This window comes from Gekko japonicus, unplaced genomic scaffold (assembly GCF_001447785.1).
Source record: "Gekko japonicus isolate JY-2015 unplaced genomic scaffold, Gekko_japonicus_V1.1 scaffold39, whole genome shotgun sequence".
Lineage (NCBI taxonomy): Eukaryota > Metazoa > Chordata > Lepidosauria > Squamata > Gekkonidae > Gekko > Gekko japonicus.
The window spans coordinates 803657-827140 of NW_015169778.1; positions in this window are offsets into that span (position 1 = coordinate 803657).

Here is a 23484-nt window from a genome sequence, read left to right on the forward strand (position 1 = left end):
TATATATATATATATGTCTGCTCCACAGGACTCTTCTTATGTTTTTATGTTCTTATGAGAGGAGAAGGGTAGCGAGGGTGATGGCCTGACATACTTGTAACCCAGAACCTAAGAGAGAGACATTGCTGAGGGTGGTAGGCACTCTGTGTGAGTGAAATGACTTTTGTGAAATGATCATACAAGTGAAATGATCATACAAGCCTACCCTGCTACACACACACACACACACACACAAAACTCCCCCTTCAAATTGCAGCCTGGTGCATTTTATGAACACAAAAACTATCCCTTTCAAGATCCCCAGAAAGACGTAACATGTAGTTTTGCCCTGAAATAGACAGCCAGAAAGAATCAGGGAGAGCCAGGAAGTGGTCACCTAGAGAGGGGAAAATGCAAGCAGGCAATAAATAATGACTATACAGGCAGCAGTGAGGAGGTTATGTTACACTTTTCTCCCCCCCCCTCCCAGTGATAGCCAACCTACCTTCGTGATGGAAAGCACCATAAAATCCCGGAAGACTCAAAAAGCAGGGACAAAGAGCCAGTTCAAAATGAGTGAGTAGACAGGAGTCTTTGGTGTTAAATATAATCAAACTCAAATAAACAGAAATGCATCAGTTTCTCCCTGTCAACAGTAATCTTGCTGCTTCAGAATCCCCCCCCCCTTTCTGTATAGCTTTAGGTTTCCCAACACGGGGGCAGAGAACAGAAATCTAGTCAGCAGGCACTTCTCCGGCAGGCATGCTGGCCTGCCACTGACCATATATATTATATATCCACAAAGGAAAAAGAATAGCCAACTCTGTATATCAGAGTGACACATGATTTGAAAAAAATCAAGGCGGCATTTCTCATTACATTTATTAAATTACATTAGGGCTGGTATTCATTTATCTTTTTTTTAAAGGCTCTGTAGCTGTAAAGCATTATTTAAGCTAAAGTGCTGATGACTTAAAATGTCGTGTTGTGGTACAGAATCTATGCTGGAATGACCTTTGAAAAGGAACATCTGAAACACAGGGATCAGTGCTCCAAAACGGAAAGGATTTCCTCCGTATCCAAGACCTCAAGAAATCATAGAAAAATAATGCTTTTATGCAGGACTAGTCTAGAACTGTATGTTAATAAAACCACTTTCCATGAGCAGGGATGGGTTAGCAATATTGAGTTTCCCAACAATTTTAGGGCAATTTCTCACTAGAGCTGCCTCACAGCACAGCACCGTTTGCCCCAACACAAACATGTCAATTTCACACCCGAGGCTGCGGGGCTGCATTTGACTCGGGGCTTCGCCCGATTTCCTCCGCAGTTTCATGATCCTCAAAAACCAGGATCACGAAACTGCGGAGGAAATCGGGTGAAGCCCCGAGTCAAAATGCAGCCCCGGAGCTTCGGGTGTGCAATTGACATGTTGGCGTCCAAGCTAACAGCGCTGTGCTGCGAGGCAGCTCTAGTGAGAAATCCTCAGCTTCAAAGTTTCCAGTCCTTAGGACAGCAGAGGAAATTATGGAAATGTGGAGACTAAGCACCCAGAAACTCTAAGTCAGATTCATAAGCTTGCATAGTTATTTACTCCATGGGTCACCATCTGTTCCTGACTCTCCATTCATTGCTTCCTGCTTGGACTGTCCTAGAAACATTGTAGTGCTACTCTAGAATCAGTCTTGAATGTATGTCTGTAATGCCCACGGTGCCTTGAGTTGGATGACCCAGGCTACCCTGATCTTGTCAGATCTCAGAAGCTAAGCAGGGTCAGCCCTGGTCAGTCATTGGATGGGGGACCACCAAGGAAGTCGAGGGTCATTAGGCAGAGCCAGGCAATGGCAAACCACCTCTGAGTGCCTCTTGCCTTCAAAACCCTAAGGGGTCAAATAAAGCAATGGGCTACCATATGGAAAACCGTAAAATACATGAGAGCCATAGCTTATAAGGAAAATAACTATAAAATGTTCCACAGGTGGTATTGGTCTCCAGATAAAATTGCTAGGTGCTATCCTAATACTTCTAATAGATGTTGGAAATGCAAATTAAATGTGGGGACCTTTTATCACATGTGGTGGAATTGTAGTAAGAGCCAAAAATACTGGAAAATGGTACATAAAATCATTCTAGAAATTTTGAATTTAGATGTTTTGCTAAGACCCAAAATTTGTTTGTTGAATATAATTCCAAAGGGCTATTTAAGGCAAGATGAATATTTATTAGTATATATTATAACAGCTGCGCGCATCTTATTGGCAAACAATTGGAAAATGGACAAAATACCCTCTAAAGAGCACCTAACACTTAAACTTTTAGATTTGGCACAAATGGACAATTTGAGTTTAACATTGCAGAGTAAAGATAATAAAATACAAAACAAGAGATGGCTAAGGGAATATAATTGGATAAAGCGTACGACAGATTAACAATATGTAGAAGATAAAGAGTATATAGAATGCACGTAACAGACTTATAGACTCTAGACATTTATGTAATATATGTAATCTATGAAAATGAAATGTTTGTAACATTTTTGAAAAACATGAAAAATAAACATGTGGGGGTGGGACTTCTATGGGGTCATCTTAAGCTGGCTGATGACACTTTCAACACCACGGCGATGCCAAATGGTACACCTCATAACTAGGGTGAGAAGAAACACATTCTACATCCTCAGCCTTATTCGTCAATTGAACTAAACTGTATAATTTACAGCAAATAATGTCTTTTGATCGGAGGATTTATTTCCTGCTTCTGACTTTTTACTGATGTTGATGAGTGGCACAGATAAAGGCGTAAGCTGGAGAAAAGGAAGGAGAATGTAAGTTGGAGAATGGCTTGTACATAAGGAGTATACACAAAAAGAAATGCCTGTTTTGTTTTGTTTTTAAGAGGTCTCAGGGGTCAGTTCATCAACTTAAGCCATTTTAAACACATAGAAATCAATGAGTTTATAGGAGTAGAACTCTGATTAGGATGGTCCTGTTGGCCCCCTAATCTCAGCTATATAGTAGTAGCAATTATATAAATTCATTCTGCACTTGCTCAGAGTTCATTTCTTTATTATATCACCTGTTCCAGTGCTGAGACCAACTCCCAAAGTAATCCTGCCGAGCCATTCAATATCAAGAGTATAAATTTCTTCATTTCTGCAACATGTTACCAACATGGAGCTCACAAACAGTGCAGAGGGCTAGGACCTTGTTTTAAGGATCTCGGGATTTATATCAGCCAATATATGTCTCTTTCTACAGTCAGATTCCATGGTGTATACAGTGATTAATACAATGGGCATTTCTGTACAGCTTTACATACTCCACATATATACGTAGCAGTTCCTCACAATTGAGGTTTTTACTCACCTGGTCTGTGAAATGATTCAGTGAATTTCAAAAAGATTCAAACTATTTGTCTGCTTAATAACAATGATGATATAAATTAATTAAAGCAATCCCAGTTATGACTTGATTAGTCAGTAACAATGTATGTAAATCTGCTTACCTGATAAGTTCAGAGACAGGCACTGGATTTCTTTACCATATTAAGATTTAGTGTCACCATATTTAGATTTCTCACAACTTTTTTGCTTTTCAGTTGACCACATGAGCCTATGAAGGTCTGTATTGTTTCCAGATTGGGAAACACCTGGAGATTTTGGAGGTGGAGCCTGAGGAGAGCTGGATTTGGAGAGGGGAGGGACTTCAACGGGGTATGATGCCAGACAGTCTACCTACCAAAGTGGCCATTTTCTACAGGTGAACTGATCTCCATTGCCTGAGATCAGTTGTAATACTGGGTGATCTCCAACTACCACCTGGAGGCTGGCAACCCTATGAGTGACCTCAGGCCAGTCACACGCTCTCAGCCTAATCCATCTCACAGAGGTGTTGTGAGGATAAAATGGAGTAGAGGAGAATGGTGTAAGCCAGGGGTGTCAAACATATGGCCTATCGGCCAAAATCATCCCATCCAGGGCTCTTATACAGTCTGCAAGCAACTGGTCATTACCTTTATTGCCAAATGACAGAGGCTGTGCATGAGTAATGGGCAGTGGAAGTGGGAGGGTGAGCATCAGGGAGTTACTTTAAGGAAATACTATACGTGTGTTAATGTTTTCAGCATGTTTGTATTCTGAGGGGGAAAATATCATTAATAGGTTTTGCCTGTGTCCTTTATAAAGTTTACATCTCCAGTGCCTGGCATTACATTTTATGGCATGCATGGCCTAGCTAGAGTTGCCAGGTCCTACCTGGCAGCCAGCAGGGGGCTCCTGGGTCCTTCCTGGGATCTGCCATGCATGTAGCACAATGACCTCATCCAGAAGTGATGTCATCGCATCACCAATGTCGGGGGTGACACTCTAGTCTTTGGGCAAAACTCTATGGTTTTTGCCTTCAAAACCATAGCATTTGCCCAGATCACCCTCCCCAACGTTGGCAACCTAATGATGTCAAGCAGCAACATCCCTGTTTGGGGATGGGGTTTCCCCCACTGGCCAGCTGGCTTGTGGCAGATTGGAGCCCCCAAAAGCAGAGGAACCCCTGCTGGGACCTGGGGGATGGGAACTCTAGGCCTGGCCTGACAAAGTGGCATTTATGTCAGATCTGGTCCTCATAACAAATGAGTTCAACACCTCTGGGTAAGCTGCCTTGGGTCCCCATTGGGGGAAAAAATCAGGGTATAATGAAGTAAATAAAATAAAAATAAATCACTTCTTCCTTTCAGTTGCTATTGCTTCCCCACTTTTTTCCTGGTTGATGGTGAGGGAAGGAAGGAGAAAGCCTCAACTGTGCTGTCTCCCCCTCCTCCTTCTAATGGTGACCACCGCATGACTGTCTATTTTCTCCAGCAGGGGCAGTAGGTGGGGAATGAATGAGAAAGAAGTGCAGCACATCCCCCTCTTCCTCCTGGCCACTACTGCCTCGTTCCTTACCCACTTTGCTTCTTCCTTCCTTTCTTTTCCCTGCAGCCACTACTGCTGCCACCCACCTTCTCCCTCTATACTTGCCCGGGTTCCTCTGGCACTCACAGCTACTTTCACCCCTGCCCTTCCCACCAAGTAATATTTAGTGAAATTCAACATGTCAGGGAAACATAGCCAGCAACCCTCCTTTGGGAATCTTTCTGTACCTGGCCCCATTGTGTGTGTTTTTGATCTTCACTCCAGTTGTCAAGTTTAGAATTAGATATAATGATAGTTGCAGGATTCAAGCAAACCATGCCTCATGGTGCAGAAGATGATAGTATCACAGTCCTCATGACATAAAACATCTTCAGGTGATTAGTGTGGTGCTAAGCCAAATACTTGCATTTAGGACCTTTTAGTCTGTTCAAAGATGAGAATACCAGACCACTTCACATGTCTCTTGAGAAACCTGTATAAGGGTCAAGAAGGGACAGTTAGAACCAGATATGGAACAACTGATTGGTTTAGCATCGGAAAAGGAGTACGACAAGGATGTATATTGTCACCTTGCTTATTTAATTATATGCAGAGTACATCATGTGAAATGCCGGCCTGGATGAATCAAAACCTGGAATTAAGATTGCTGGGGAAAAGATCAACAACCTCAGATATGCAGATGATATCACTCTAATGGCAGAAAGTGAAGAGGACCTAAAAAGCATCTTGTTGAGGGTGAAAGAAGAGAGAGCAAAGGTTGGCTTGAAACTAAACATCAAAAAAACTTAGATCATGGCATCCAGCCCCATCACTCCTTGGCAATTAGAAGGGGAAGTCGTGGAAGCAGTGACAGACTTCACATTCCTAGGATCCAAGATCACTGCAGACAGTGATTGCAGCCATGACATTAAAAGATGCCTGCTCCTTGGGAGGAAAGCTATGGCAAACCTAGACAGCATAATAAAAAGTAGAGAAATCACCCTGCCAACAAAAGTCCGTATGGTCAAAGCAATGGTATTCCCAGTAGTAATGTATGGCCGCGCGAGTTGGACTATAAGGAAGGCCAAGCGCCGAAAAATAGATTCTTTTGAATTATGGTGCTGGAGAAGACTCTTGAGAGTCCCTTGGACTGCAAGGAGATCGTATCAGTCAATCCTAAAAGAAATCAACCCTGACTGTTCCCTGGAAGGCCAGATACTGAAGCTGAAGCACAAATACTTTGACCACCAGATGAGAAGGGAACACTCACTGGAGAAGATCTTGATGCTGGGAAAGATTGAAAGTAAAAGAAGAAGGGGACTGCAAAGGATGAGATGGTTAGACAGTGTTATTGATACAACAAACATGAAATTAAGCAAACTCCAGAGCGTGATGGAAGACAGGATGCCCTGGCGTGATGTGGTCCATGGGGTCGTGAAGAGTCAGACTTGACTGTGCGACTGAACAACAACAAAAAGCCTGTTCAGATCACATCCCCTGTATTGTACCTTCAGTTTGTCTATATATGAATGTTTGTCATACAGTCTGAAGCTGCATTTTTAATAAACATGTAGGAAAGGAAAGGGATTGCACCAACTTCCCTGTCCTTGATGTCTAGCCATACATAGGCTTATACAGGGTCCCTGAAACCATGTACAGTGCAGAAGGAGAGTCAATAATAAATGGCTCAGCAGGGGTCATTTTGTAGAAAAAGAGGGGCAGGAGCTCATTAGCATAACTCAGCATAACTTATTTGCATATGTTACACCCCCTGACATCACCGGAAGTGTGTCAGAAGACAACACCCACCACTCAGGCTCCACTGGACTGTTTTGGATTGCTAGCTATGTGGGGGGGGGAACGTGCAGATCTGTCCTTGCAGAGGAAGGAGAGCTTGCACCTGAATAAAACTTGGTCTTAAAAGTGCCACTGGATTGTTTTGGACCAGGGGGATGGGGGGGGCTCTGCAACTTACCTGGCTACTTCTTGCTCTGCCTGAGGGCTGCTGGGAGCAGGGGGTGGGGCTTGTTGCATGTGCCCACCTCCTGCGCTCCTGCAGGAAATGACCCCTAGCTCAGGGTCTTCTGAATCCACTCTCTTCCACCCCAAGGCAAGTAATTGTCTCTGCTAAGCAAAGTTTACAGTTCCACTGAGAAAGTATCCCTCTGTTACAGCTGAAATTTTCTACAATTCCTTGTTCATGTTAACAGTGTTGGCATTTCAGAGGGATCCTGAGATGCCAGCCCTAAGCTAATAACTTCTGAAACTCCACGCTACAAAAACACCCAATAAATAATGTTCCATTTCAATAGAAGAGTGTTATTGTAATGGCCTCATCCACTGTAGATGTGCAAAAATGCACATTTATGGTCATACACACATACATACAGTTTTGGCACAAAGGCTGTTGGTTGTTTTTTTTTAAGTAAACTATTTTATGCTACAACACACTTATTTGAAAATACCATCTACTCTGCAGAAAAGGGAAATCTACAAATATTTTCCCAGCCTAACCACCAGTGTGAAGGTAGGAATCACAGATTGAGCTAAAAGTGGTAACTCTAGCAGAGTATTTGTCCGGAAGGAATTTGCCCTGGGCATGTGGATCCTGACAAAGGTGTTCCATCATCGCACAGTGGTGAAAATCAATAAATATATGGATGCATATTTGCCCAGGATCAGTAACTAGACTCTAGAAAAAGAAAGAGGAAAGGTCATCTGCATCCGGGACTCAGCATTAGGCCCTACAAAAAGCGACCAACCCATTCACTATATATTTTTTGCAGTTCAGAATATCATACAGAATCAACTCAGTAAAAGAATTGTCATAAAATCTCACACCATTGACTTGTAAATGGAATTGAATCTGTAGAGTCTACATAATGATACTATCAAAAAGGGAAGGAGCTATCACATTCATATAACAGATGAGATATGAAATGACTACTATGGCAGATGAACACCCCAGAGGTATTTTGCTTTATTCTGTTCACTGCGTTTATATCTCCAGCTTCTCTAATTTTAGTTATTTTTTTTCCTAGGGTCTTAAGACAAGAGTAGCATTTTTTAAACAAATAACCACACAAAGAAGTCAATAATATAAATACGTATGTTTCCAAGGTCAACGCTGGGGCTTTATTAAAACTGATTTTTCACAAGCCTTTCCTGTTCCCTTTTTGCTGCTGCAGGAAATCTCCCAGCATACTCCCCATCTTTGTTACAGCTTTATGAATTAAAGCAGAGAAGATTTCCTTTCTAGCCTGATTGAAGAGATGCTAGATGCTCAACTCTTCCCCACAACATCCCATAGCCACACATCCCCCCTTTCCCCCTTATTCAGGCTCTGCCAAAGATGATAATTAGAGTCCATCAAATAACCTCAAGACTCACTTTGCTGTAATCCTTACACTCCTACCTCCATCTCAAAGGCAGTGCCACAACAGTGAAAAGAGTAAGAGTCCAGTAGCATTTGTTGTAGTAGATTTTCCAGGCTGTATGGCCATGGTCTTGGCATTGCAGTACCTGACGTTTTGCCAGCAGCTGTGACTGGCATCCTCAGAAGTATAACACAGAAGGATGGAGTACTCTCTGTGTCAGTGTGAGAAGAAAAATGGTAGGCAGGTAATTTATATCTGTGTAATCTGTGTAATCTGACCTACAAACAGTATTCAGACCCACCAGAAAAATACAACAGATGGCACAATCGACAAAAGACAGAAGAGACCCCTTCACTTCTGCAGGAGTATACTGCATACCCTATAGTTGTGGACAGGTTTACATCGGGACCACACAGCATAGCATCCAGACAAGAATAAAAGAACATGAAAGACACTGCAGACTTGGCCAACCTGAAAAATCAGCAGTGGTTTAACATATCCTAACTCAAACAGGACACAGTGTCTTATTCCAAGACACTGAAATGCTGGACAACACATCCAATTACCATGTCAGATTATACAGGGAAGCCACTGAAATTCATAATTTCAACAAAAAAAGAAGAGAGTTTAAAAATAAATAGGGCATGGTTTCCTGTCCTGAAAAACACAAAATGCTCTACATTTTACAACAGCACTACAGATAAGATTAGAATTTCAACAGCCAATCCATATGCAAAAGAACCTTATCAGGAAAGCTCCTCCATTAGCATGTCACAGCCTGGCTACTCTTAGTATACAATATGAAGTGATTGTTAGAAAGAGGATTGAAATTCTGTATTGTTGGCATCACAGTATATGACCTGATTTAATTAGTGATTCCAAGGTCAAAGCAAATGGAAGGCACTGTGTGAATTACCCTCTAAATCATCACAGTAGTATAACAAGGCAAGATCTATGTATGTGGGTTTAGTGATCCTCATCCTTCCTGTGACAGATGGCATCAGATGAATTTCTGTGTGTAACAATTCCTTCCTACAGCACAGCCCAATCCTTCCCTGCTTGGGCTCCACATCTGTGCACAGAGGAATCTCCATAAGGCTACATGTTACTTTTGTCTCGAAAGCACTCTCAGCTCCACCTACCTCACAGGGTGTCTGTTGTGGGCAGGGGAAGAGAAAGGAGTTTGTAAGCCGCTCTGAGATTCCTTTGGGTAGTGAAGGGCAGGGTATAAATCCAATGTCTTCTCTTCTTCTACTACTCATTTCTTCAGATACAGCTTGAATAGGAGTCCATCTGTCCTTATATTTTGGAGAGTGGAGTGATTTCAGATGCCGAATGACAATAGCAGACAAATGACAATAGCAGATAAATGACAATAGCAGGCTTGATTGGATTAGGTGTGATATGCAGAGGGATAGCAGGTATGGAGAAATCAGCATTATTTATTATTTATTTATTTATCCTTCGACTTGATATACCGCCCTAACCCCCGTAGGGGTCTCTGGGCGGTTTACAATTCTTGGGTGCTAGTCACCGGAAACAACCCTAACTACGGCCACAATGGTACAAGGGGGGGGGGACTCCCTACCGGCACCCTGGTGGAGGCTTCAGTAATTTTCCCGGCTTGGCTTCTTTTTCCGGCTGCAAGGTGTCTCGGTGCTCAGGCAGACAGGCGGATGTATGGATCGCCGGCGACGTCGTCCTCGGCCCGATCATGTCCTTTCCGGCTCCGCGCGCCTCCGGATGACGTCACTGCGCCTCCGACCTCCATCGACGACAGCCGCCTAGTTCTTTTACCACTGGCCACCAGGGATCAGTCTGGCTCTGCTGCTGCCGCTTGCCGCCTTTCAGCGTTGCGCCTCCTCCTCCAATCGTCTCCCGCCGAAATGTCCCTCCCACTGGTTTTTGAATGTTGTGGTTTCTAATGTCAGACTTCTGTCCATTTATTTTTTGTCACAGGGACTGGCCTGGTTTATCCAATGTAGAGGGTGGAAGGGCATTGCTGACACATTGTAGGATAAATCACATTAGAGGATGAGCAGGAGTATGAACCTGAGATGGTATGACTGATGTTGCTGAGTCCAGTGATGGCATTGCTAAGATCTATACGAGAGCAAAGTTGGCATCTTGTTTTGTTGCAGGCCTGGGTACCAGAGTTCATTTTATTGTTAAGTAGTTTATCATTGTGGTGAGAAGTTGTTTTAGGTTAGCAAGAAAAGGTCAGCGCACCCAGTGCCTGTGTGAGGGAAGTGTCACTATCCAGCAACAGTGAAAAGTCCTCAGAATTGCAGAGACAGCTCTTCGTATACTGCTGACAGAAGAATATCATCACGTGGCAGTGATTGTAGTGGTGGATTAGTAAACACAGCCTTCTGCCATGGCCCTCCAGGGATTCACACCCTGGGTTTAATTAGGGTTTTAGCCTGGCGGTTCTGCTTCAATGAGACAGCCAGATAACTGTATTGCAGTGTACTGACCTTGGCTTATATGGAAGTGAGAGACTCACTGCAGTAGACACGGAGGCATTCTCTTCCCTGCCCACACCACCTCCCCACCACCACCGTTCTTCCGTAAATTATTAGCAATGATACAGTTTACAGGCTGGAGGGTACTGGTTAAACTGTGTGCCTTGGACTTATTATTAAACATTATTAGCTCCAAGGAATGAAACAAGCCAGTGCTCATTTGTATGAAGTGCTGTTGGCACACTAATTCTATGGATGAATATAATTGTATGTGATGTAATGAAGATCTATGAAGGCGGAGACTTTTCTGCTTTCAGGTGGTTTAATTTTCACTTTGTCCAGCAATAAGTCAACAAAATAAAATATATGTTTCATGTTTACACTACGATGCATATGGTCAGCCTAGATACATATATATATGATTTACACCTGCATGCATCCGGTACGAATAACTGTCTAGCAATATAATGAGTTTCAAGGAGGCAAAGAAACAAGTCAAGATTGTAAAAATGGACACTTCCTAATTAGGAATGGGGTTTTTGCCTCCCCCCTTTTAAGTGGTAAAACAGGAAAGTTCTATGCTAGGGATTACTAGGAAAGTTTAAGTTTAACACTACTACTATTAATACTAGCACCTACTGTGTTACTGTTAACTGGTTTTAGCATTGTTTTAAATGCTTTAATTGTTTTATTGTAAATATATATGCTGATTTTATGTGAGTTGCCCTGAGCTGGCCTTGGCTGGGAGGGCAGGGTATAAATTTGAGAAATAAAATAATAAATTAATAAATAAATAAATAAATAACAGAAAGGTTTAAAATAAAACAGTCTGTATCTTCATGCCCTTATGTCTAGGGTGTAGTAGATGCATTTGGAATATTGTAAGCATTTCTTGTACTCCATCCCATATCAAAAAGGCTCTTGTAGAGCTGGAAAAGGGGCAGAAAGGGACAACCAAAATGACTAAGGCTCTGTGAAGAAAGGCTAAAGGAACTGGGGCTTTTTCGTTTAGAAAAAGAAGAAGGGTGGCTAGAAGTTTATAAAATGATGGCATATAAAATGGATGGAATAACTTTCTCACCTTTTCCCATAACAGTAGAACTCATGAGGATGCAGTGAAGTTGATAGATTCAGGACAGGCAAAAGAAAAAGCTTCTTCACTCAGTGAATAATTAGTTACAAACTCCACCGTCACAGAAAGTAGTGATGGTCATGAATTTAGAAGGCTCTTAAAAGGGAATTGGAGAATTTCACAGAGGAATCAGTGACAATGGGCCATGATGGCTAATAATACATTCTGTGTTTGGAGGCAGAATACTTTTCAACACCTGTTGCTGGGAAACAAAAAATGGAGGTCATTTTGGTCTGTGTGCTCTGCTTATAGGCCTTCCAGTGGGAACATCTGGTTGGGTTCAACCAGCTTTTCCACTGATGAAAAAGGGAGAAAGAGGTCCTTTTTCAGCAGCATAAAAATATTCTGGGGAACATGGGACCTGCATGGATAAAAACCATATGGGATGGGGGCTGTGGTAAAGTGGGGAATTAGGTGGGTGAGGTTGAGTGAAAAAGCTGGCTAGAGCCAACCCTGGATGATGGGCCAGATCTGATCTAGCAGGGCCTTTTTCTTAGCCAGCTAATGTATTTCCTTTTTTAAATTTATGAAGGCCTTGAACTAGTTGACTTGATGTGCCAAAGGCATTCACTGAAGAACTACTTCCATAGGCAGCTTCAGATGTTACTGGAGAGTTGTGAGCTGCATGCATTTGGCTAGTAGTGCTTCTTGTAATGTCTGAATATATGGCTACATGCACAGGCAGTGGATGAGAATATCGCACAATATTGTACAAGTTTCCCTTCAAATGTTACAGAAGCACTGCTAGCTAATTGCAAAACTTGCAAATCAGTGGGGGAACATTTTAACCTTCCAGGACGTTCAGTTGATGACCAAAAAGTAGAAGTTCTCTTACAAAAGAATTTCAGAGGGAGATTAGAAAGAGAGACTTCTGAATTGCAATTGATAATGAAGCTCAAGACAATGCACACACCTGGACTGAATCGAGACCTAGGTTTCCTGTCTCATTACCAATTCTGATTTCTCCATGCCTATTACCCCTCTGCTATTGTTATTCGCTGCTGTTGTCATGTTCCTGCTAATGTTATTTGGTATCTGAAATCACTCCACTTTCCAATATATAGGCAAATGGACTCCCATTCTAGCTGTATCTGAAGAACTGAGCAGTAACAGCATCTCCAATTAAAGGATCTCCAATAGCAGCTCTTTGGAAAGTCCTTTCTTTAGTTGGAGAACCTCTTCTAGAGAAGGCAATACTGAACTAGAAGGCTGGCTCAGTGTAAAGCAGCTTCATGACAAAACACAGGGAGCAGGAGAGAAGTGGAGAAGGATTGGACATGCAGAATTACAGATGTAACCGAGAGAAATAAATTACAGAAGAAACAAATTTATCTTTCTGTCCTGCTACCTTCAGATGGTTTGAAATATGTTCTAGCTGCACCTGTCACATAGCTTGGCAGTACCATTTGTAATACAGCACATGAGCAATGCTGACAGTGCAATCCTAAACAGAGTTATATCCTTCTAAGTCTGTTGAAGTCAATGGGCTTAGACGGGTGTAACACTGCTTGGGGTACTTCAGCTCTACTATGTCCCTTACAGGCAGTAAAATTTCATTATGTACCACTATGTTTCCCAGAATTGAATGCATTCCTATTCTCTGCCTAATTCTGCTTTTGTTTCTGAGCATATATACTTTGCAAGTGTGAATTTATACACGGGTAGCAACAAAAGAACATGAAGAATTGTCCAGGAGAAGAATTCAGATGCGAGCCCAAAGAGCACCAACACTGTAGAATATGCTGCCTTGACAGAACTTCAACAATCTACAGACATGGTTACAATATATTGAGATAGGAACCAAGAGACTGTTAAAACTTTTATTATCAAGTATATGATGTCTTGGGGATTGTTAGAAGTACGCTATTTAATTTCCCCGCACACCTGGTCATTTATCATTATTAAAATCTATAACTAAGCAGTTCCACTGAAATACCCAATGGACACTAATATGTAGCAAGGCCTGTTAAAGTTTGTCACCCTCACTATGTCACAGGGCTGGCCTAAGGTCTTGCTTATGTAGTGTATTCAGTGCAGTTAGGCCAAGCGTCTTCAGCAATTAGGCCCTTAATTTCATTGGGACTTGAGGCTAATTTGGACACTATATTATTATTAACATGAACAGCATATGCAAAGATTACTTCTTCCCTGTGACTCATGTAACATCCAGATCAATGACACCAGGATCTCACCCCATAGTCAGATTTCATATACTGCTTGTCTGAAAACATTAGTGTGATACACTGGCTTTACTTTTTCTATAATCATCCATTCTCTAAATTATGGGATTGATATTCAGTCAAGGTGACCTCAACCTTCAGAGTAAGATCCAAAGTAGTCCTTTTGAAAGCCAAAATAGTGTACATAAAGTGCAGAATTAGGGTTGCCAGATTCCTACCTGCTGCTGACAGGGGGACGGAGCTTCTTCACCGGGATCTTCTGGGGCACATGCATAGTGCATGCCCCATGATGATGCCACCAGGTGGACGCTCTAGCATTAGGCTGAGTACTAGAATGTCCCCCTGGTGACATGACCAGCATGATGACATCACCTTCAGGTGATGTCATTGCGCTGGGCATGTCACCATGATACTGGTACTTTGTGGGTGGGGTTCCCCCACTGGCCAGATCCAAGCTGGCAGATTGGGGGCCCCTAAAGCGGGCAACCCCTCACCCCCCTGGGGGAAATAGCAACCCTATGCAGAATACTATTGTCTTAGTTTTCTTGGTGACACTGGCATAGAGATCAGGGTCTTACAATCTTCCCAAGTGCTATCTATCCATCCAGACCTTTGTCATCAGTGTACTTAATCCCAGAAGGTTTACTTCTTGCAGCAAAAACGAGCCTTGGCACCTGCAAGACAATCACATTGATTGTAGCTCAGACTTCTGTGGGCTAGAGATTCATATATCCAATTAAATGGACTCTAAATCCATAAAAGGTTATGTCACAACCCACTAGTTAGTCTGTATGGTGCAACCAGACTCTTTTTTGTTTGGCCAGTGTCCATAGTGTTTTACAGAATTTCATAATCAAAACAGTAGCTAGGTCTCTGCCTTCAAGGAGTATAGGGAAGAAAAACAATGATAGGGAGGTAGAGACACCAGCAGTCAAATTGGGATCAATGAGAATAAATGCAGGGGGGGCGTGGTGGCTGAGCTTCCAGCTGGCTGCATCCCTTCCAGCTCCTGCTATTTCCACGGGAAAATTAGAGCTCTGCTTCCAGAAAATACAGCCAAGTTTGGAACAAATACCAATGCCAGCTATGGGAAGGACCAGAGCAAAGAAAGGTACTAAAAATCCCAATTTAGACTTCCCAAAAAGAGTAATACTGATCTTGAACACTCAGATGATTCAGACCTAGAGGTGTCTCTGTTAGAGGAAATGGCGGCAGGGGGGAGTAACCCTGACCAAAGTGAACAGACTGTGTTATTGCATGCCTTAACAGAGATAAGGAACTAAATCAAGAATGATTTAAAGTCTCTGAATGCAGAAGTTGGACAGTTAAAAAATGAATGTGTGCAGTGTTCCCTCTAAGCTGTGGAGTCTTGTGAGCAAAAATTCTACTTTGTGAGCTACTAGCATTAAAGTTGTGAGCGAGTGATTTGGCTACTGCATAACCTAGTTTGCTCTGGAGCCATCCTTCCTGAGCTGAGACAAAAATGTGTGAGCTGGAGGCTAAAAAAATGTGAGCTAGCTCACACTAACTCAGCTTAGGGGGAACACTGAATGTGTGCTGCTCAAACAAACAATGGAGCCTATAAATAAGAAATTAGATGAGCTCACTGCAGCGTTGAAAATGACAGAGAGGAAAGCTGAATCAGCATTTCACTTGGCAAAAAAGAATGCAGATGACATTAAAGAATTTAAGGAATTTGAGATCAAGAATAAGATCATACCCCAGGAAACAAAACTGAGAGAAAAGAAGGTTAAACTCTGTGGAGTATCTGTAAACATTGGTGAAAAAGAAAATCTCACTGCAGCTTTAAACAAATGGCTGACTCAGATTCTTCAAGGAGCAGGAGAAGCAGTGTCTTCTGAAGGGATCATCAGCTCTGCCTTCTGGCTAAATATCCACAAAAAGGCTCCTGAAAACGCTTCCCCTGATATCATCATCAAATTTAAACAGGTCCAGACAAAAAATAAACTTTTTGCAATTGCGAGAGACAAGCTGGGACTGATCCTGGAGGACACGATTGTGTATCTGTTTCCTGACATTCCAGCTGAGGCAATCATCGCAAGAAGATGTCTTAACGAAACAGCAAAAATTCTCAGAGACAAAGGAATTCAGTACAGATGGTTGCTGCTCAGACATCTCGTGGTTAATTTGGAAAACAAAATGTTTACTGCACATAATGAAATTACAGGGGAAAAATTAGGAGAGGCAGTAACCAAATTAAGGAATGGAAGTGCTTGAACTGTGATATTATGTTTTGAAGCAGAGAGGTAGAATGTAATCCATAAAGTAAGTTAGAGTTAGTATGATAGTATGTTAGTATATAGAGTAAGTTAGAGTTAGTAGATAGGATGAGTGGGAATAATAATAATGGAAAATAGACAACAGGAATGGAATAGTTAAAGCCAATGGCATAGCAAGGAGGGGAAGGGTATGCCCCCCCAAGACCTCTGATAAGAGGGAGGAGGGTTTCCTCCTGTTGAAGAGGCTTCCTCTACAGCACCCAGTTTCAGAGGCAACCCTGTTCAACTTTCCTTTATAGGTATGGAAGAAAGAATATAAGTATAAAATAAGGATGCACAGAGGGAATCCACCAAAAGAAGTAAATAACTTAAAGAATAACTTAAAGAAGAATGTAATAATATTTAGATCATGAATTAGAGGAAGTTGTATGGCGGTTTGGGCAAGCAGGTAAAGAAAGGGAATAAGATAACGAGGATAGAGAGTACTTATATGCTTTCAATGTTTAATTTGATTCTTAAAAAGAGAAGAATATGAAAAATGAAGTGTTAAGATATGCATAAAATATCTGGGTACACACACACACACACATATATACACAATAAAATATCAATTTAAAAAATGAGAATAAATGCAGTTAAATGTACTTAGCCACATGCAAATGTTCCCTTGTGACAGCATTTAAATTGGATTGACAACATTGGTGTTTCACTTTTGAGTCTGCTTCCCCAAATACCAAAATCCCCACCTTTTCTAACATTTTTGTTGTTCAGTCGCAGAGTCGAGTCCGACTCATCGCGACCCCATGGACCAGATCACGCCAGGCCTTCCAGTCTTCCACCGTCCTCTGAAGTTTGCTCAACTTCATGTTCGTTGCATCTATGACACTGTCTAACCATCTCATCCTTTGCCGTCCCTGTCTTCTTTGACCTTCAATCTTTCCCAGCATCAGGGTCTTCTCCAGTGAGTGCTCCCTTCTCATTTGGTGGCCAAAGTATTTGAGCTTCAGTTTCATTATCTGGCCTTCCAGGGAACAGTCAGGGTTGATTTCTTGTAGGATTGACTGATTTGATCTTCTTGCAGTCCAAGGGACTCTCAATAGTCTCCTCCAGCATTTTCTGACATAGGAAATAAAAATCCCTGGAATAGCCTCTCCCATAAAAGACAACCCATACTGGATTCAGGGAGAGTTTCCATTCCCACGTCCAAAGCTTTTGTGGCTGCTGATTATTCAAAATCAACGTGTTCTGTCCAGGCTCTTCAGTGTGGCTTATGGAAGTTTCCCAGATCAGTGGGATGAAAGGGCCCTGTCCCCTGCCTTGTGGAACTCTCTGCCAGAAGACATCCATGCCCTGCAGGAGTGATTACCTTTCTGCGTGGCATGCAAGGCAGAGATGTTCCTCCAGGCATTTGGTTGAGGACAGTGATGGGGGCAGTACGACATCTGGCATTCTAATATCCCTCACAACCCCTCCCCCCCCAGGAGGCTGGGAAGCTGAATTTTTTCCTGCCATCTTGTATATGTACATTGTTTTACTTACTGGTCTGTTTTTAGGTGGTTTTAATGCTGGTTTTAACTTAAAGAACTTTGTATAGTATTTTGTTGTAAGCTGCCCTGAGCCCTGCTTGTAGGGAAGGGAGGCCTAGTAAATCTAATTTAATGAATAAATTAAATAAATAATACTACACTGAAAAAGTGGGACCAGTCACAGCAACATTGCCTTTCGGAAGGTCACACATCTCCTCCAAACTTCCATTTATTTGGTGGTTGCAAACTAGTAGCTAGTGAAAGCCATCCATCTCCCATCCCCATCAACAATGAAACTCGTTGATTTTAATGGCACTAAGACTGAGCTCAATGTAATATCAACCGGAGGGGGGGGAAATTTCGCAATGATTTTTGATCTCTTTGTATATTTGTAATATAGCCACATTTTAAGATTATTTCACACATCTTGTGCAGAATGGTCCTATTCAGAGATCCTTCTTATCCCTTTTCCCTAAATGTCAAAAGACTCCCCCACCCGCCATGGCTGGATTTTGAACCATGAAAAACAGTGCCTAATAATGGAATATACTGACAGACCTTTTAAGTACCACAACATGAATGACATCTACTATAATAAGTATGAGGAGTGATTCCGAAACAGAAGACTGGCAAACAGTTACCCAGCTGCTAGAGAAATAGCAAGATAGATATTATGTTAAAAAGTGGGGGGGGGGAAGGGGAGGAAAGAAAAGAAATTAAATGAAATGGATATTAGCTGGAAACATCTGTGTTCAACCACAGAGCAAAATGCATATTCAGCAGCCAGTTTATTGGCTCTTTAGAGGATGTGAATGGTGCATTGTAAATAATGACACGCCTGTAATAAATTCCCAGTAAAAAGAGAAGGGCGCTCTGCTTGTTCCTCCCACAATTCACATTTCTGGGTCCCTGCTGTGAGTGATGATTCACAGCAGTCACAAATTCCTGTTTTCAAAAATGCTATTGTATACTCCAGGTCTTTCATTAAGTTTTACACTAGCAGGGGAAATTTAAAACTTGCGAGAGTGCAGGGAGAAGAGAGGGCCAGCGGACTCAGTGGTGACGTTCCTTTAATGCATAGTGTACCACACTGATAGATGTGATCAGAGGGGGCATGTCCAAAGTCAGTCTGGGGTTGCTTTCTTTAACCAGAAATAATGACATATGAAATCCTGGCAGTCTATAAAGAAAGAAATCCCCACTCACAAAAGGGAAGGAAACAACTTTCCTTCCGCAAACTGCTATTGTATTTTGTAGGCTCATAATCACAGGCTTGCACTTGGAAGACCCATTTAATTTGTCCCCTCCCAAAAAAACAGGCAGCTCAATTCATTCCCATTTTGAATGCAGTACGGGCCAACCTTTTACAGGAAAGGGATCCTGCTTTTGCACTGGCTGCACTCCTGCCTGAGTTGGCTGCAAAGAAAGATTTCGCTGCGGAGAAAATACTTCTCCATGTCAAGCTGGCTATCAAAACACACATGCAGACAAATCTTCCTTTCCTCCCTCATTTGGGGAATTCCTACTACATCCTTCTGGTGTGCTGTTCTCCCAGCACAATACCTGCACTGGGTCTTTTAACCCCCAAGACATGGTTTTATATTCAGTTGACATCATGTCAGCCAAACATTTGTTTCACAGTTGCAAAGCGCACTAATGAGATGAGTTTTTGGCAGATTCTCTAGGCTCTCAGTGCCCAGAGTTACACATGTGGTGTGCTGTGGATCTTCTTTTACACTTAAGGAGGCACTGAGATATATCTATATCGATATAGATCCACATACATGCCTTTTTTCCCCACAAGAAGAATTGTCCCAGTAGCTCCAATCCGGACATTGGAATATGTCAGCAAGTCTCATTAATTTTCAAGGGAGTCGCCTGATGCACTGGGTATTAAAAGTGTGTTCTAGGTTTGCTTAAGCAGGACTGAGTTCAACATAGTTGCTATAAAAGCACACAAAACTGGTCTGCTTTATTTTAAGACCCCACACAATATTTTACTGACGCCTATAATGACTGACAGCGAGGGCGGAGAAGTCTCTTGCTTCCGTGGGAGACTGGCTCCCCTGCTGGCTCTGCCTGGTGCCACTTAGCTGGGCAGTGGGGGTGGAATGCTGGGAGGAATGGGTGACTCCAACACCATGACGTCACTTCTGGAGAGACCCAGAAGTGTTGTCGTGGCATCAAGTGATGCTCTAGCAGTCACCCATTTTTGAACAGTTAATATTTTAAAATCTGTGTGTACACATTGCACAGCTAGCTCATACCTTTGTTTATGTTTTAACTGCTGTGGCACAAGTAGTGGCTTATGTGGGCCAGAACAACTAATGCCACATCATGTTACCGTACTATCTTGTGAACACCTGTTGATTCAGGAATGCTTCCGAATTTTTCCTCATTCATATTTCTTCCCAGGTGTTATTTATTATTTCAGAGAGATATACCCTCGATCTCTCCGCCAAGGAGCTCTTGAGGTGGCTTACTTAAACAATTAAATCAATATAGAAATTAATTACATTTACCAGAATAAAAGTACGCTTAGCAATCACTATCAACTCTAAAGGACAAGACAAAAAGGACAAAATAACTCATTGGATAATATTTACTGTCACTGAAAAAAAGAATGGAAAACACGGCATAAAAATAAGTGTCTATGATTAATTAGCAGTTAATTAATTAGCAAAAATTGAGAGCAATTAATATTTAACAGCAGGAAAAAAAAATATTAAAGGCCAGAAAGACAGACAGAGGTATGATAAAAACAGGCTAGAAAAGTCTGGGGAAATAAACAAGCTGGCATGAAAACTTAACAGGTGATCTGTAAGTGATACACCACCACAAAAAAGGTCCTACTTCAGGCAGCTACTGTGGGTCTTTCCCCCCTCTATATAACAGGCCACAAGCCTTCTAGCCATAATGGTATGTTCAGGGGTGTATGGGTCCTTCTAGTACCTCAATCCTAGACTGTGTAGGTTTGAAAGCTCAATAATTGGCACTTTGAATTAAGTTCAGAAGTGAATCAGTAGCCTGTGTAAACCTTTCAGCACCAGTGCAATATTTTTATTATTTATTTGTTTAGCTTCTATTCTATCTTTACCTTTAAAGGGACCCAAGGTGGAACACAAACTAAAACCAGTAAGTAACAATCATGTATTTTTTTTAAAAAAAAATCAAAACAAAACCTGATTGATGTCATCATCCGCATCAACGCTCTCACTGTCAGGACTCTGGTAATGGACACACTGCTTTGGTAACGCCGGTCGCTTCTGGATCCTTGCTAAAAACTTGCAGCTCTTTTTAAATCTTCCAGGTATTTTTATAACGAGAACAGCAGCTTGATGAGTTGGATCTAGATAATGGCCGTACAGGAAAAGAGGAAGCCCAGCCCTTCTAGTGCATACAATTTAATTCCATGCAGTTATCCCCACCCCCCACCCCGCATCACCTGCTGCTACTAGTCAGATAATAGGAATTGAACCACTAGCATTTCTTCATAAACCAGTCCAGTTATTCAAGGACCATGGTTAATGTTATCCAAAGTAAGAGGAATCAGAATACCCTGTCTCCCTCCCAGCAATGTTATCCAACAAGGTGATCAAAAAGTTATTTCAGTTCCAAAATGACACCAAAATATCCAGAAAATCCATTTTATTCAAGCAAGTCTGGATTTTCCAACCACCAAGAACTCAAGCACTTTGTCTAAAAAAAGGAAATATTTGCTACTGGAATATTGGGTTGGATCTTATGATTCTCCACAAAGTTTTGTTCTAATAGGCTTCCTTCAACAACAAGCAGACAAAGACTGTCAGAAAAGTAAATTCTGCAACGGAGGATGTCTTTTTCTTTTGAAGGAAGTCTCAGTAGATGACCAGGCAATCATGCAGTGCTCACTCCTGCTCACCTTCCCTGCATTTTCAATGGACACATGGGGCTGTTGTGTGCACTGAGCTAGTGCTGCAAGCCATACAAGCAACCTGTCAACACCCTGGGGCCCCAGTAATTGAAATTCATTCAAGTAACCACTACTGAACAGTGCAGACACCTTGCCCAGATTTTGGTGTTCTGAATTATCTAGTCTCGTTTCCAAAACTGAACTGATACACTAGGGCTGAGTTCAGACTGGCAGTTTGGCCCGACATAGGCATGTTTCACAAATGGATTAAAGGGACCGGTTCACACAGCCACTGTTAGATCGCCACTAACAAAGATCCGGAGAGTGATTTCAACAAAAGTGATCCTCCCCCCTAAGTTAAAACAACACAGCATTCCCACAACACACATTAACTATTTCCAACAATATGTACATCAGTCATTACAATATAGCTCATTGCAATCGTAATCACCCATGTACGAGGGCGCTCACCCCGCACACTGAGACCTGCGGTGCTTTGCAGGCTCAGGGGGCAAACTCAACTGGGGGTCAGCCTAGGCTCTGCAATGACTGGGTCAGGCACACTCACTTCTGGGGTTGTAGTCTCGAAACAAGGGGTCTGCCCTGCTTCGGGGACAGTACTCACCTCCGTGTCTGGAGGTCTGACCACATATTCAGGTTCTGAAGACTCCGCTGTCGGAGAGTCAGTGCTGTCCTTCGCCCATCTCCTTCTCAGCTGGTCTATGTGGTGCCACCATTTCCTGCCGTTAGCCAGCTCTGGTGCCTATGTTTTCACACACCAACCTGGGAATCCATGAGTGCCCTCCAGTGAAATTCCGGGCAAATACTTTGTCCCCGGGCTCATACATGTGCACTTTCGCTGGCGTATCCTTGCGCTCTGGCTGTTGTTCGTTTAAATCCGGGTGCAACTGGTTCAAACGGGTAGTCAAGCATCAGCCCATTAACAACTCGGCCAAACTACGGCCCGTGGCACTACAGGGGATGGTGTGCTGCCTCAAAATAACAAGTTTCAGTTGCTTCTATGCATTTACTAATTTTTCAGACCAGAACAGTTGTTTTAATGTAACTCTATAAACCTTCTTCTGAGTATGTATAAATGCATGGGAACTTACTCACATATCACTTTAAAAAAAATGCTAAAGATTGCTTTTTAGCAGTATCTTATCAATGCAAATGTCACTGACCATTCTCTCTGCCTGCCCATTTGATGCGGGATGGAATGGGGCAGAGGTAACATGGCGGATGCCATTGTCAAAGAGAAACAGAGCAAACTCCTGGGATGTAAATTGGGGCCCGTTATCACTCACTAATACGTCCGGCAGTCCGTGTGTTGCGAAAAGACAGCGTAGTGCATGTATGACCGCTATTGAAGTGGTCGAGTGCATATGCACCACTTCCAACCATTTTGACAATGCATCCACGACAATTAAAAACATTTCTTGCCTATCCCTACTTAGAATTATCCAGTTAGTACCAATATGCACATAAGTGGTTGCTTCTGTATTGCAACAGTCTAATCTCAAGATAGTCAAAATGTTTAATGTGATTTGTCGTACAGATTATCCTGTTTGCATGTGTTGCTAAATGCATCACCTGCTGACAAAGAAACCACCCACGAGGCCAGAAGACTCAACTGGAAAGCCACACTAGCCATCATAGTCAGGTGCAGAGTTGCCATGCAGAACTGACTTCCTATATGGATTTATTTCTTTTATTAATCATACTTTTCACCAAATACAAAAACAGATAGGCAAAAAATTAAAATCACTTCAAAGAACTATATATAAAATTTCTGCACAGCATCCCAT